General features: G+C 41.0%; 1 long non-coding RNA gene across 1 annotated transcript; it reads right to left on the reverse strand.

Annotated features, from left to right (window-relative positions):
• Nucleotides 1–1,822: 1,822 nt before the first annotated feature.
• LOC137469557 (uncharacterized) lies at nt 1,823–6,079 on the reverse strand. Its single transcript, XR_010996583.1, has 2 exons — nt 4,881–6,079; nt 1,823–4,657 (listed from the first exon to the last, which is right to left on the reverse strand). It is a non-coding gene; the product is annotated as an uncharacterized lncRNA (long non-coding RNA).
• Nucleotides 6,080–12,204: the final 6,125 nt, after the last annotated feature.

The following is a 12,204-nucleotide window of genomic DNA, read 5'->3' on the forward strand; positions in this document are numbered from 1 at the left end:
GATGAGATTTGTGTGGCAGTTTCAGCCCTAATGACTGTGAAGTCATGCTTCAGTTATGCTACAGCCTAAAGAGCTGTATTCTGTACAATGCCTTGCAAGAATAAACTGAATTAGTACCTCACTGATGAATTACAGACACATAAGGTTGAACTGGTATGTAGAGCTGAAATGGTTCAAGATAGGATTTTATAACCCAGAAGTCTAAAATCTGAACCATATTTGTGATAACCACAGCCTCATTCCAATGATCTTTTAACTCCTCAGCCATATGTGAGATACAAGACTGTGGTCATTAGCAGAGATATGTGCATTTCTGGAAAGATACCCTTCAATCTTGTGAGGCATTGAGTTCCCCCTGGCAAGCGAGGTCTAAGGGCAGAAGATGCTGAATCACTGATGCTGAATTGCTGCATCTGATTGGAACAAATACTCTTTTGTAGGCACACAGATGACATATAAAACAAGAATGTGATCTATTGTTGATTTTCCCTAGCTTTTCTAAAGCCTATATGACAGTGACCCAACCTGCTGCACCTCCTAGTGGCACACAGCCCAAATTCAGGCACACAAAAACGGATTGCCATTTATTAGAGAGTGTCCTCATCTGCTGCTTTTCGCCTATTCCCACCCCAATGTGAATTAATGTCTCTGAACTACTCTGTACCATGCTGCAGATATTTGAAGTGCTGTGCAGAAATATTCAAGCTGGTCCCATATAAAATTTGCTGAGATTCAGTTTGTTTATTTAACTGATCTGCAACCCTCACAATGTTGTGTCACATCAACAAGGCATGCTTTTCTGCTTGGGAACTGGTGACCATAGGCAGCAGCTTAACACATGGAGCAAACTATTTTCTCTGTTTAAAAGTGAAGAAAACTTTTCTCTTTGAACTGTGAGGTGTGAACATTTCTTTTAAGAAATGTCTGTTTGGTTTTTTTTTTTCTTTAAGAAGGAAGAGAATACCTGATCCAGAAACCCATCAAAAATTCTTCCCAAGATGTGCAAGATGTGGTCTCTGCTAAAATTGAGCAGGTGTATTTGAATTTAAAGATATCAGGGTTCTCATTTTGAAACTTATTTCTTATTACTCAGCACTGCAAAAGTACAACAAGGTGTAAAATTTAGCATGGTGGGATCCAGATGTTTTCTGGGCTATTCCCCTTTTTCTTTCTTTCATTCATTCACAGATCACCTTGCCCTGTCTATGAGTTGTGCCATTAGGCAGTGGGTATACTTGACTTTTTATTCTTGGTAACATATTGTATGAACAATATTTTTGTTTTGCTTGCTTTGCATATGGGCAGAGACCATTTAACACAGTGTAAAAGTACAGAGGGAAAGTGTAGGAAAACGCTCAGGGCAGTAGCTGAACTCGTTCTGAGCTGTGGCCATTTTCACTGCCTGCATGGCCACCTCTCTGTACGACAGGGCAGCCGACACCACATCTGTTCAGGACCTGCAACTGCATAAACCTCAGGATTATGACATCAAGAATGGCATTTGTACAATTAAAAATGTTATCTCACAGGGCAGCCCTTGTTGCCCTCGGCCACCTTTGGGTAAATTGTGCTGTAGGAAAGGTTAAAAAAAGCTGCTGGAACTAATCCTTTTGATGAAATCTTTAACAAGTATGTCAAGCTCCTCTGATCTTGGCCCTGGCAGAGTATAGTTGTAGTTAATGTCCCTGGCTCTAACTCACCATCTAAGACCCTCTTTCCTGCCGTGTGTTTTCTTCATCAGTTTGTATTTCTGCCAGTCAGTGTCACAGAGCACTTCCTGCTTCATCCCCGCCTGACGGGGTTAAGCCACGCTGATGGTCTGCAGTTGTGTGCAGCTTCATTTTTCATAGATTCTTTCTGATAACCATAACATGAACTCTGGAGTATGTGTTAGGAACTGAAAACAGGCCAAGTGTTTTGTATTAGAGCCTGTATTCCCACATTCACCAATTCTCCAAGGGTTGAAAATGCATCAGTGACATGTATGAGAAAAAAAAGGCTGGGACTAAAATCAATTTTCTCCCCTCTTGCCTACATGAAACAAAATTAAAAGCACAATGAGCCTTATTCTTTTTTCATTTACTGCTGAAATTCCTCTGCCGTCTGTGAAGCAACTCTTGTTACACCACTGTAACTGGAAGTAGAATGAACCCCTGTATCTGCTGCAGATGTTTACACCTTAAAAAACCAGGAGCACACAGTTTCTCAATCTAATAATTTTTTAAAAAGCCAGTAAACATTTTATCTTTATGGATGGAGCTAGACCCCAGAGAACTGATTAACTAAAACTTGTAACATTCTCTAAATGAACAATTTGATACTCCCTTATACATGACCGCCTTTCAATATCCTGGTGTGTATTGTGACCCTAAGCTGTCAGTTTAATGCCTGTGTTAGCACAGATCAAAGGAGAACAGAAACAAAATATAAAAAATACAGCAATAAATAACCTAGTGTGCTTTCTTATCATAGTGAACATTTTATATTAGGCTGGTTTATTTGCTTGGTATTACAGAGTCATCTTTACTTCCGCTGAAATAAACTGGGGTGAAAAGCCACAATAATCCTTCAGATAAAATGGAAAAAGTTACTTATGCCTGTGCTATTCAGAGATGTCTCTTCTTAGAAACCGGCCAATTGTGGTTTTGGTTTTTTCTGTAGCATCCGCTTTTCTCCTTGAGATCTCACAACCTTTTTATTTTTAATTTAAAAAAAAAAACAAAACATAATGCAGACCCATGCTAAAAATTCTGCCATCCTGACTGTCAGAGAGATTTCCTGTGGTCTGGTTTTGGCTGTGCACTCAGCCATTGCACTGTATATCAGACATTTGTTTAAAAAGTAAACAGCTACAGTCATCATTGGCATAAAAATTAACCCATGACATGTAGGACTTTTCACTTTCTTAGTGTCTAGCCATGAGCCACCTGAAGACTTGCTGAAAGGTGGAGAGCCAAGAGGCTGAATGCATCTGAGGGAGGTTGTTGCCGTGAGAACAGCAAGCCAAGTGTCATCATCTGAATGCTAAACAGGGGTAACCATGGATTTGTTCATGTGATTTGGTCCCTTTACGCTGCTCAGAGAAAGGGATGGAGGAAATGCTGCTGAGGCCCTTACAGCTGGGGACAGAAGGGGACAGTCCCTCCCTCCCTGCCAGCACCAGGCTGTGCAGGTCCCACATGCACAATTGAAATAGATCAGGTTCCTTTTCTAAGAACAGATCAGCTATGGACTATTTCTCAGTATTGTTTGAAGAATAATTGTGGTTTCACAAGTTATTTTTCACAGTAACATGTGAAGGAAAGGCTAAATTATTCTAAATGAGGCTAAATATAAAGGATGCAGGGGTATGAAGAAACATTTTTCAATAGTAGGTGCCTTCTAACTTAAGAACGTAAATAGTTTTCAGGGTTTTTTTCCCTCTGCTGCAATTTTGACTTAAGGTGCCTAGTCCTGTTTTAAACATCAGATCAATGTCTGGCTCAATCTCGCAGTTCCCAAGTATTAAAAATGTTTTTTGATGCTTGCCAAGAATGCTATATGAGTGGCTAATGTGATTTGACTTACTGAAAGGGTTCTAATGCAACATTAATTCAATGTAACAAACCACTTGCGGAGCAGAACTACAGCTCTCTTTAAAAGCTGGTGAGATACCATACTATAATATTGCAACCCTAAAGATTTGCACTGCATTAATTTTAGGTTGCCTATCTAAATTTGGGTAGTATAGAGATTAATCTGAATAATTATTTGCTTTAAGAATGAATCAGAATTTATATTTCCTGCATTAGACTGTACTGTTAAAGCAAGCGTCATTGGAGATAAACACCTCTTTTTGCAGCAGCAATGTATCTTAACACATCTTGTGGAAACTACCTGTTTTTTGTGATACAGAAAACAAAATACTGATCAATTATGTAGAGGTTCACAGGTTTTTATCAAAAAAAACTAACCTAGGGCTATACAACTAAATTCTTTACACACAAACAAATACACCAAGGCATGTTACAGGGCAATATGGAATAGGTCTCATCTAACTTTAGCTCCTCAAGTTAAGCCTCCAGGCACGCGTGCTTCTAGTGGACTATATACCCCATCTTTAGGCTGATGGTAAATGCTGCTCTCAGAGTAGTGGCAGTGCCTGGTTCTAGAAGGGCTTGTGAAAGCACTTCATGTTTGGGGGTCCTTTATGGGATGTGACATGAAATCACTTTCTAAGCTGGAGCCATGTATTTCCAGTGCTGATAATGATGCCACTTCAAGTCTCTCATTTCTCATGTTAAGTGGATCTGTTATTTGGCTCTCTGACCTTCCAGTTCCAGGAATGCCCTGGGCTTCTTTTTTTTTTTTTTTTCCCGAAGCTGTATTTCTTTTTGAGCAGACCATGAAGTGGATTCATTTCTCTAAGGAACATGAATAAAGTTTGTTTTTCTTAAATTCCTGGCAAACAAGTTGATGAAATCCATATGGATCGCAAAGTCTGAAGCTTGAGTACAATGTTCCTTGGGTGAGCAAACACTTGTCTTTTAAAATAGACGACTTTTAGCTGTGGGGATTATATATACATATTTGAGATCCGTTCTGTGAGCCATCAGCTTGACTTCAAAAACATAAGACAGGAAGCTGACTGCTTCTGAAGGTGTTTTCCTTCTTCCTCCTGGTAAGCATACATGCTTTTCAGATAAAGGTTTTTAATTTGAATTTTTCATCATATCTTATAATTAAAGAAAAATTGTTTAAAAAGTGGTTTGAAGCTTTCATTTTAAACCTTACTCTTCCTCAGCCCAAATGACTCAGAGTTTTTACCTTATTGTTACTGTTGTCAAAATCCTTTTAACATACACACACGTACACACACACACATATCATGTGTCTCTTACCTTGGCCAAGCTGCAGATGATCCAATCCACTGGGGTTTTGAACCAATCTCTTTTCAATATGTCCTGTGCACAAATCCATGCCCCTGCATGTTTCCAGCCACACCTTCTTGGCACCAATCTATCTGAGACATCCTCAAGTGTAGGCTAGGATAGGAAAACATCTTTGAGGGCAAGTGCTTTGAAAGGCTGCATGGAAGTTTCTTTCTCCTATGTCCCAGGCTGCTCAAAGTAAAGGTATGACCTCCCCTCCTTTGGAAAAGAAAGAGGGCAACCAGCTTAGTTAATTAAAAAATACTTGTTTGTGAAATGAATAGCAGTGAAATGATTCATCAGTTAGCAGAGCTCTTCTGTATGTCCTTAAAATCTGTGCGGTGCTTTCTTATCCCTGTCTGTACATGAAACGTAGCCACTTCAGATGCTAAACCCTATGGCTATGCCACAAATAGGGGATTATGGTCTTCCACCACTGCACCCTCTCTGGCTCTCCCAAAACCTTTCCTGGGGGCTTCCACACCAACCAGATACTTTACAATGCACAACCTTCCTTCTTTTAGGGCAGGAAGAAACTGACATGTTTAGTTGTATTGTCTACTGTCTTATCTCCTCACCTCCTCAAAAGGCAGGAGAAGTAGCAACAGCCTTGGAGTTCCAGAAGTGTGAGATGAAAGCACTGATGGGTGAGTGAGCAGTACAACTGGGAAACAACAAAGTGAGATAGCTGTATTTGGGTGTCTTGGAGGGTGAGGATAGGTTTGGTGTGTGCCTTAGGAGGCTGGGTAGGGTTGGGCAGCTGCCCTTGCACCTGGGGATTGGAGGTTGCTCCTGGCCACCTGTGGTGACCCTACACGGTAGTGCACAGTTATCAGTTGATCTGCAAAATAAAGCATAAGCTTTTTAGTTTAAAGCCTCAGAAACCTTTAAAATTGCTTGAGAGGAGAACAAAAGCAATTAGCGAAATATGTTGTTAGAACTGAGGCAGTTTCCCCTGATTTTTTCCTAAATGTTTCTTTTGAAGTGGAGGGAACAGTGTGTAGTAAAAAAATTAATAATAGTGAAAAGTTTTCCTTGGCAAAAAGAAAGCATTTTGAAAGCAGCTGAAGATGAAATGTCAAGGCAGCTGCTGGATTGCAGTCTCCATGGCAATCATAACACAACACTTTGATTAGTTAGGCACATGGCAGAGCCTCTGGATAAGAGTCTGGGGGGTGGTGGTGGTGGTGGCGAAGGGCAGGTTATTGTTTTTTAAGGACTTTTTAAAAAATCAGCACAGAGAAGGACCTGTCCTTTTTAAAGAACGGAGTGTATCAGCTTTTCTCTTCACATGCATTTGTACGCACATTTTGGCACTTAAGAAAAATCTTAAAATTGGTAGCAGTCAGATGCTTTTTGCTAAAATAATTCTTGCCGAATAAAAGGATGATTCCCTTATTATGGAGTCCAAGCATCTTTTGTCTTTCATGTATTTATATAGAACAAGGAGGTATTTTATTCACATATTTTCTTGTGGGGACAAGAAACCAGAAAGGCTGTGGTGTGGATTCAGGAGAAAAAGCAGGTGTTTAGACACTGCATCACCCCATACAGGCACATGCAAATTACTTGCCAAGTGAGCTGGGCTCACCTGTGTCTCCATGCAGAGTTTTGACAGTGGCATGAACTGAACATGTTGGAGGCAAGGCAGAGCTTCCTTTCCTTTTGCTCCTGCTCTCCTCCACTTCCCAAAAAGCAGAACTGAGCCTTAAATACTGTGTTATTGGTTAGAAGTCCATGTCTCAAAAGGAAAGAAGGAGGGTTATTCAGCTTTGAAGTAAAGATGTGGCTTCCCAGCTTCAGTAGTGGGTTTAGGAGTGGTGAAATCTCCTGGTGGAGCTGAGCATGGACATGCTGCCTCACTGCTGCCTCACTGCAAACAAGGACATTTCAGCTCCGTAATTGTGTGTTCTCTTCAGACCTTTTGCCAGTTGTGTTTGACTAGAAATGGGGAGGAGGGTTGTGTGTGTGCAGGGACACATGGGACTGGCTCCTGTGACATGTGTACACAGCTTGGTTCCACCTCTGAGGTGATGCTGGAAGGACACATTACCAACACAAACAGCACAAACAATGTTGCATATTTCAAAGTGATGAAATATGTGAATTACATAGAATTTCACATCACCTGTTTATCCCTCTTTCTTTAAAAAACCCCAAACAAATCAAGATCAACTTATGTTGGTTTTATTTTTTCATGGGAAAGCCTGAACAGGAAGGACAGTACCAAATCTTGTAACATGTTTCCCCAGGACAGGTTTTCTTACCTCTTTTAGAGCTGCTGCTAATTCTGTGCAGTGCTGTTCTGCATTCTTACAAGTCAGGGGTGTTAAAATCAATCCCTTCTTCCTTTTGTTTGTCAGTTAACAAAATTGTCTCTTGCCTTGTTGAGTTCAAGGGTTAACCCTTTCTTTCCCTGGCACATGTTTTTCTGGGTAGGAGCCGGCTGCCTCCACTGTCACTTGGCACCATGGCATCTTCAACACCCTCATCTTGGGGAGCCCTATCCCCAGAGCAGCCCCTTCACTGTGCAGAAACTTATCTAGTCTGACTTCGTGGATCAGCTTGAAGAGCAGAGATCTCAGCACACAGCCAGAAAGTAATTTCAGACTGAAAAGTAATGCAGCAATGTAATAAAGTAATGCCTAAACAAACCCACAAAACCTAGAAGGAAAGAAAGTCCTGTAATTGCCCTGAGCTTTGCTAATTGTGAGACCTCCAGCTCTGATAAAGGAAATTGATTTCATCAGTTGTCAGTCATCCTCCTTTTTTTTAAATGATCAGAAGTTCACATCTCCTCCAGGCAGGGCAAAGTCCTGCTTTGCTCTGCTCCTCTCTTGTCGTGACGAAAGCCTTGGCTATGGCCAACCCTTACTTGTTAGGCAGAGAATTTTCTCTCTCCCTGGTGGTTTCTCTTGCTGGGATCATGCTGAGATGAGTCCCTGTCCTGACAACATCACTTGGAAGTTTCTTGTCAAGCTTGTTGCTTCAGCCCTTCACTTATTAACTAATTAATATATCTGACTTCTAGGGCACAATTTTTCTGTGCCGGGTTTGAACTGGCTTCTGCTAAATACAGCTGGGCACCCTGAGAGAGTGTTATTAACTATGATGGGTAGTATAAAAATGCAGGACAATGCTGACTGTTTCTTAGGAAAAAAAGGGGCATGCTTAGTTCAAATTTGCATGAAACTGAATTCAAACAAGCCATATTGCCAGTGAAGTTGTTTTGTTTGACAAAACACCAGGGAATGTTCCTTGCCGCCTCTCCTTCACTCTAGTGCAAAGCTAACTCTTAAAAGAGCCATTGAAAGATGGAATTTTATCAGAAGGGAACTTGAATTTTGCTGGCTACATATCCATCAGTTCTTGCTTATTAGAGTTTCAGTTTCAGATAGATGTGTATTGACAAGCCTTGGTACTGCTCTTGGAAAAATGAGAGAGCTCTTAAAAATAATTTAAAAAAATTGAAAACCAGAACAGGCATGTCCTTCTCACTCTTCATTCTAAGCAAATTATTCCGGCAGTGCTTTTCCAGCTGACAGGATGTGTACAGAGGAAAAAGCTGTACTGGACTTTCAAACTGTCAGCACTGAACTTTATTCTCAGTAGAAAATCATTATTTTAGAATTTGCTGAAGGAACATTGGTGGGGAAAAGAATTTTTTGGGGTCAGATGAGAGGTTTTCCTTAAACCCTGAGGGATTTTTTTCCTCTTTCTGTTTACTGTATTCAGATTTGTCCATCTAAGATTTGGACACCTGCAGTAGGGCACATGAACCCATTCCTGAGCTCTGGCAGAAAAGCTGGTACTGTGACATACAAGTGCTGCATTTAATCAGTGTTCCAGGGAAGTGACTGTTCTGAAGGGACAATACAAGGGACAGCATTGCAGTTTCTGTCAGAACTGTCTTGTTCCACAGTTGCTACCTGAGCACTGCTCATGACTTGAGGCCATGTCAGCAGTGCTGGAGTCCAACTGCCGTGCAGATAGTCAGAAGTCAGGGAACAGAAAAGTCAGCCATTACCATTGTTGGATGACTCTGGGTTGAATTATTATTTATTAGGGTTTTTTAGATACAATTGTCGCAGATATAGATTAAGATGTGCTAAAAAGTAATAAGTGAGAAATTAACAGCCACTTCCAAACTCTTTTATTTTCATCTACACTTTGGGATATGTGGCACAATTCCACCTCTTTATAAGGTTCATGTGGGACTTCCCTCTGTGCTGTGTATGTTAAAGGTCTTTGTTCTGTTATAAAATCTTGAAGCTGTGTGAAGCAAGTGCAGTGTATGAGTGCAGGCAGCTTGCTGTGACTCTGCCTCTCTGGAAGCACCACCTCTGACAGGCGCAAAGCCTGCTGTCCATTTGAGGACTGTCTGCAGGGGAAGGTAGATATTTTTAGAGGCACCCTCCAGTCGTGATCCATTCATTGCCAGTTTGTCTCCACGTTTAAATAATAATCAAGCTCTTCCTGTCTCAGTTGGTGATTCACAGTAATTTTGTCCTATACAGGCTCTAGATTAGATGAAGGCAGCTGCATACATTTGATCAGACTCTCACATCAGCTGAATTCCGACAGGCTGGCACTGTCCTGCTTTAGCACCGTCCTTCATGCATACAAATGTTCTGGCATGAAAATTTCCTAAATGACGTGGCTGAGGCTGGCCAGCATGGGAACCCTGCTACTGCAGAGAATGAATAAGTGCCTTGCCTATGAGGTTCAGGCTATTTTGTTTCCCATTTAAGTTGCTGCACTGGAAATGTGATACATGCAGTTAATCTTCAACCAGCAATCTCAGACACTATAGATCCACTTATACCTTGTGATGAATTACTTCAGTATTTGGAAAATATTAAATAACATTTTTTTGTTGATATGGAAGTGTGACCTGAAGGCTGCAGCTGGTCCCAGTGTTTGGTGCTGTTTGTGTCCTGCTGTCTGGCTCTTCCTCCCTCTGTTCTCTCACTATTGAGACTCAGCTGGTTTATGTCCATCACAATCAGTGGAAGGACATTTCCAAGCTGGTAATTGCTGAGAGGATCCGGTGCTGATGGTTTCTGGGGCTGCCAATCTGGGGAGCAGCCTTTGGCTCCTGCTGCATACAGTATGTCTGCAGTTTGACCATTTACCTCACGTTACATTCTTGAACTGCAAGAAAGGTTTGTGCAAGCACTTGCTGCTCATTCCCTGGGATGTCTTTCTCCCCCTCATCTCCTCTCTCCTGCTCTTGTGTGTTATCAGCTATTGCAACAGCACCAAACTGTGTCAGGTAAGGTGAATGCTGTTGTCAAATTCAGAGGTAATGCTTCACAGTGACTCCATTCAGAGTCGGGTGGGGACTTCGAAATAATCACAGGTTCACCATCATGGGAAAAGAAACAATTATACTGTTTATATACTGGCTACATTCTAAATGTTGAAGGCCCAGACTGTTAAACTGTGATCTGTAAATGCAGTTGCAGAAAATCTATTTTGGCATTTTCAAATGCATTTCTAAGCTCAAAAGCTGGTGAAAACTCTCTGTTAAGGAGACTCAGAAGGTGGAAGAACAAAGTAGTCAGCCTATTGATGTAGGTGATTGAATTGCTTCATTTAAGGTGTCAGATGATAAAAATGTTGAGTGGGATTCAGTCTGCAAAACCCTGCCTATGCTGTGACTTACATTCCTAAAAGTCACTCAATTTCCAGTTTTGATTAATCCTGTAGACATCTAAAATTCACTAAGCCATTAAACCTTACCTCTTTGAAATCATCATTCTCCTCTTTTGATTCACCTTTGAACTCTCAGATTGCTGTTGCTAGGAAATGAGTGTCTGTCTGTCATCTAAAGCAGTTTGGGATTCAAGATGAGGAGGACAGGCACTCAAACACTGCCCAAGCCCCTTGGAGAAGAAAATGAAAAATGTGATTTCATCAAACCACTGATTACTTTCGTTTGACTCAATGACAATACCCATGTGCTGCTGGTTAGCACAGTGTCTCACATGCTGACAGGAGGAGGGAGATGCTGAGTGGTTAGCACACTGACAGAAAATTGACAACAGAACAGAAATGCTCTTTAGCATCTTTCATCCAAACAGCCTGTGGAGCCCTTAGAGCTTTTATTGGAACCCAGCTGGACTCAGCTAACTGCAGTGTACATCTCCTTTCTATTAGATTATCAGTGGATAAACAACCAAAACTGACTTGGGAATCAGGATTGTAGGTGTCTATTCTTTCTCTTTTAGTTTCTCAATTTTTTACTAAGAATGCTGTCTTCCTGCTTTGACATCTTTGTTTAACTCAGCTGTTGGTCAAGACTGCTCACATCCGTTTGCTTCTCAGGCTCCATGGAGACTGAGTATAAATGCAGAGTGAGGTGACAAAGACCTCATAAAAAGGTGTGTTTGCTTCCAGACAGATATTGAGAAATATCTCATAGGTAGCCACCAGATAAGTGGAAGTAAACATCCTTCTGACTCTGTGGGATAAAGTTCACAATAATCCCTCTTGTTTCTTACCTTATGCCTTCAATGAGATATCATTGAAGACACCAGATAGAAAGAATTGAAGCAAAACCTCACATCCTATTTTTCTCCTCACCATTTTCATCATAGGTCTACCACATCAGATCTGTACTAGGTGCAGGATGGAGAACATTACTCTCTTCTTTACAAAAGACTGGGTTTAAATAACTGTAATAAGGAGGACTTAGTCTATGTCAGACTCCTCGGTCTGTCTGTGTTCTGGTCCACAAACAAATCATGTGCCATGGTATTTGGAGGAGGAAAGAAAATGGAAGGTGTAGGTCTGTTTCTCTCTCTTGCACTCTGTGCCTGGGTGTGCACAACTCAGCTTTGCAAGCATGGCCCCCAGAAGGAAGGAGATCAGCTCAGTGCCATGTCTGGTCTGTCTCTGGAAATCCATTCCTGATTCAGTTCCTTGCACTTGGACAAAAAGAAAAAAATAGTGTTTTAGAATGACTTTCTGCCTCAAAACTGCTCAGTCATTGAAATGTGACAAACCAATATGGAAAGTTATTGATGATTAATTTGACAAATGACAGAAATGATTGGTGGCACTATCAATTTCTAAAAAAATCTTACCTAAAGCATATTCTTAAACAGAAAGCTTTTCAAAACAATAGGACAAAATGTGTGCAAAGCCTTTTTGTGCTGTCTTTTTAGCAGTGTCTGGCAGCTTTTTAGGGCTGCAGGTGACTTCAAATAGAACATGACAGCAAATCAGCCACAGCAAAGGATCAATGACAGCTAAACTGGTAGGCAGTAAAGCACAGAAATAGCTCACA

This window comes from Anomalospiza imberbis, chromosome 2 (assembly GCF_031753505.1).
Source record: "Anomalospiza imberbis isolate Cuckoo-Finch-1a 21T00152 chromosome 2, ASM3175350v1, whole genome shotgun sequence".
Classification (NCBI taxonomy): Eukaryota; Metazoa; Chordata; class Aves; order Passeriformes; family Viduidae; genus Anomalospiza; species Anomalospiza imberbis.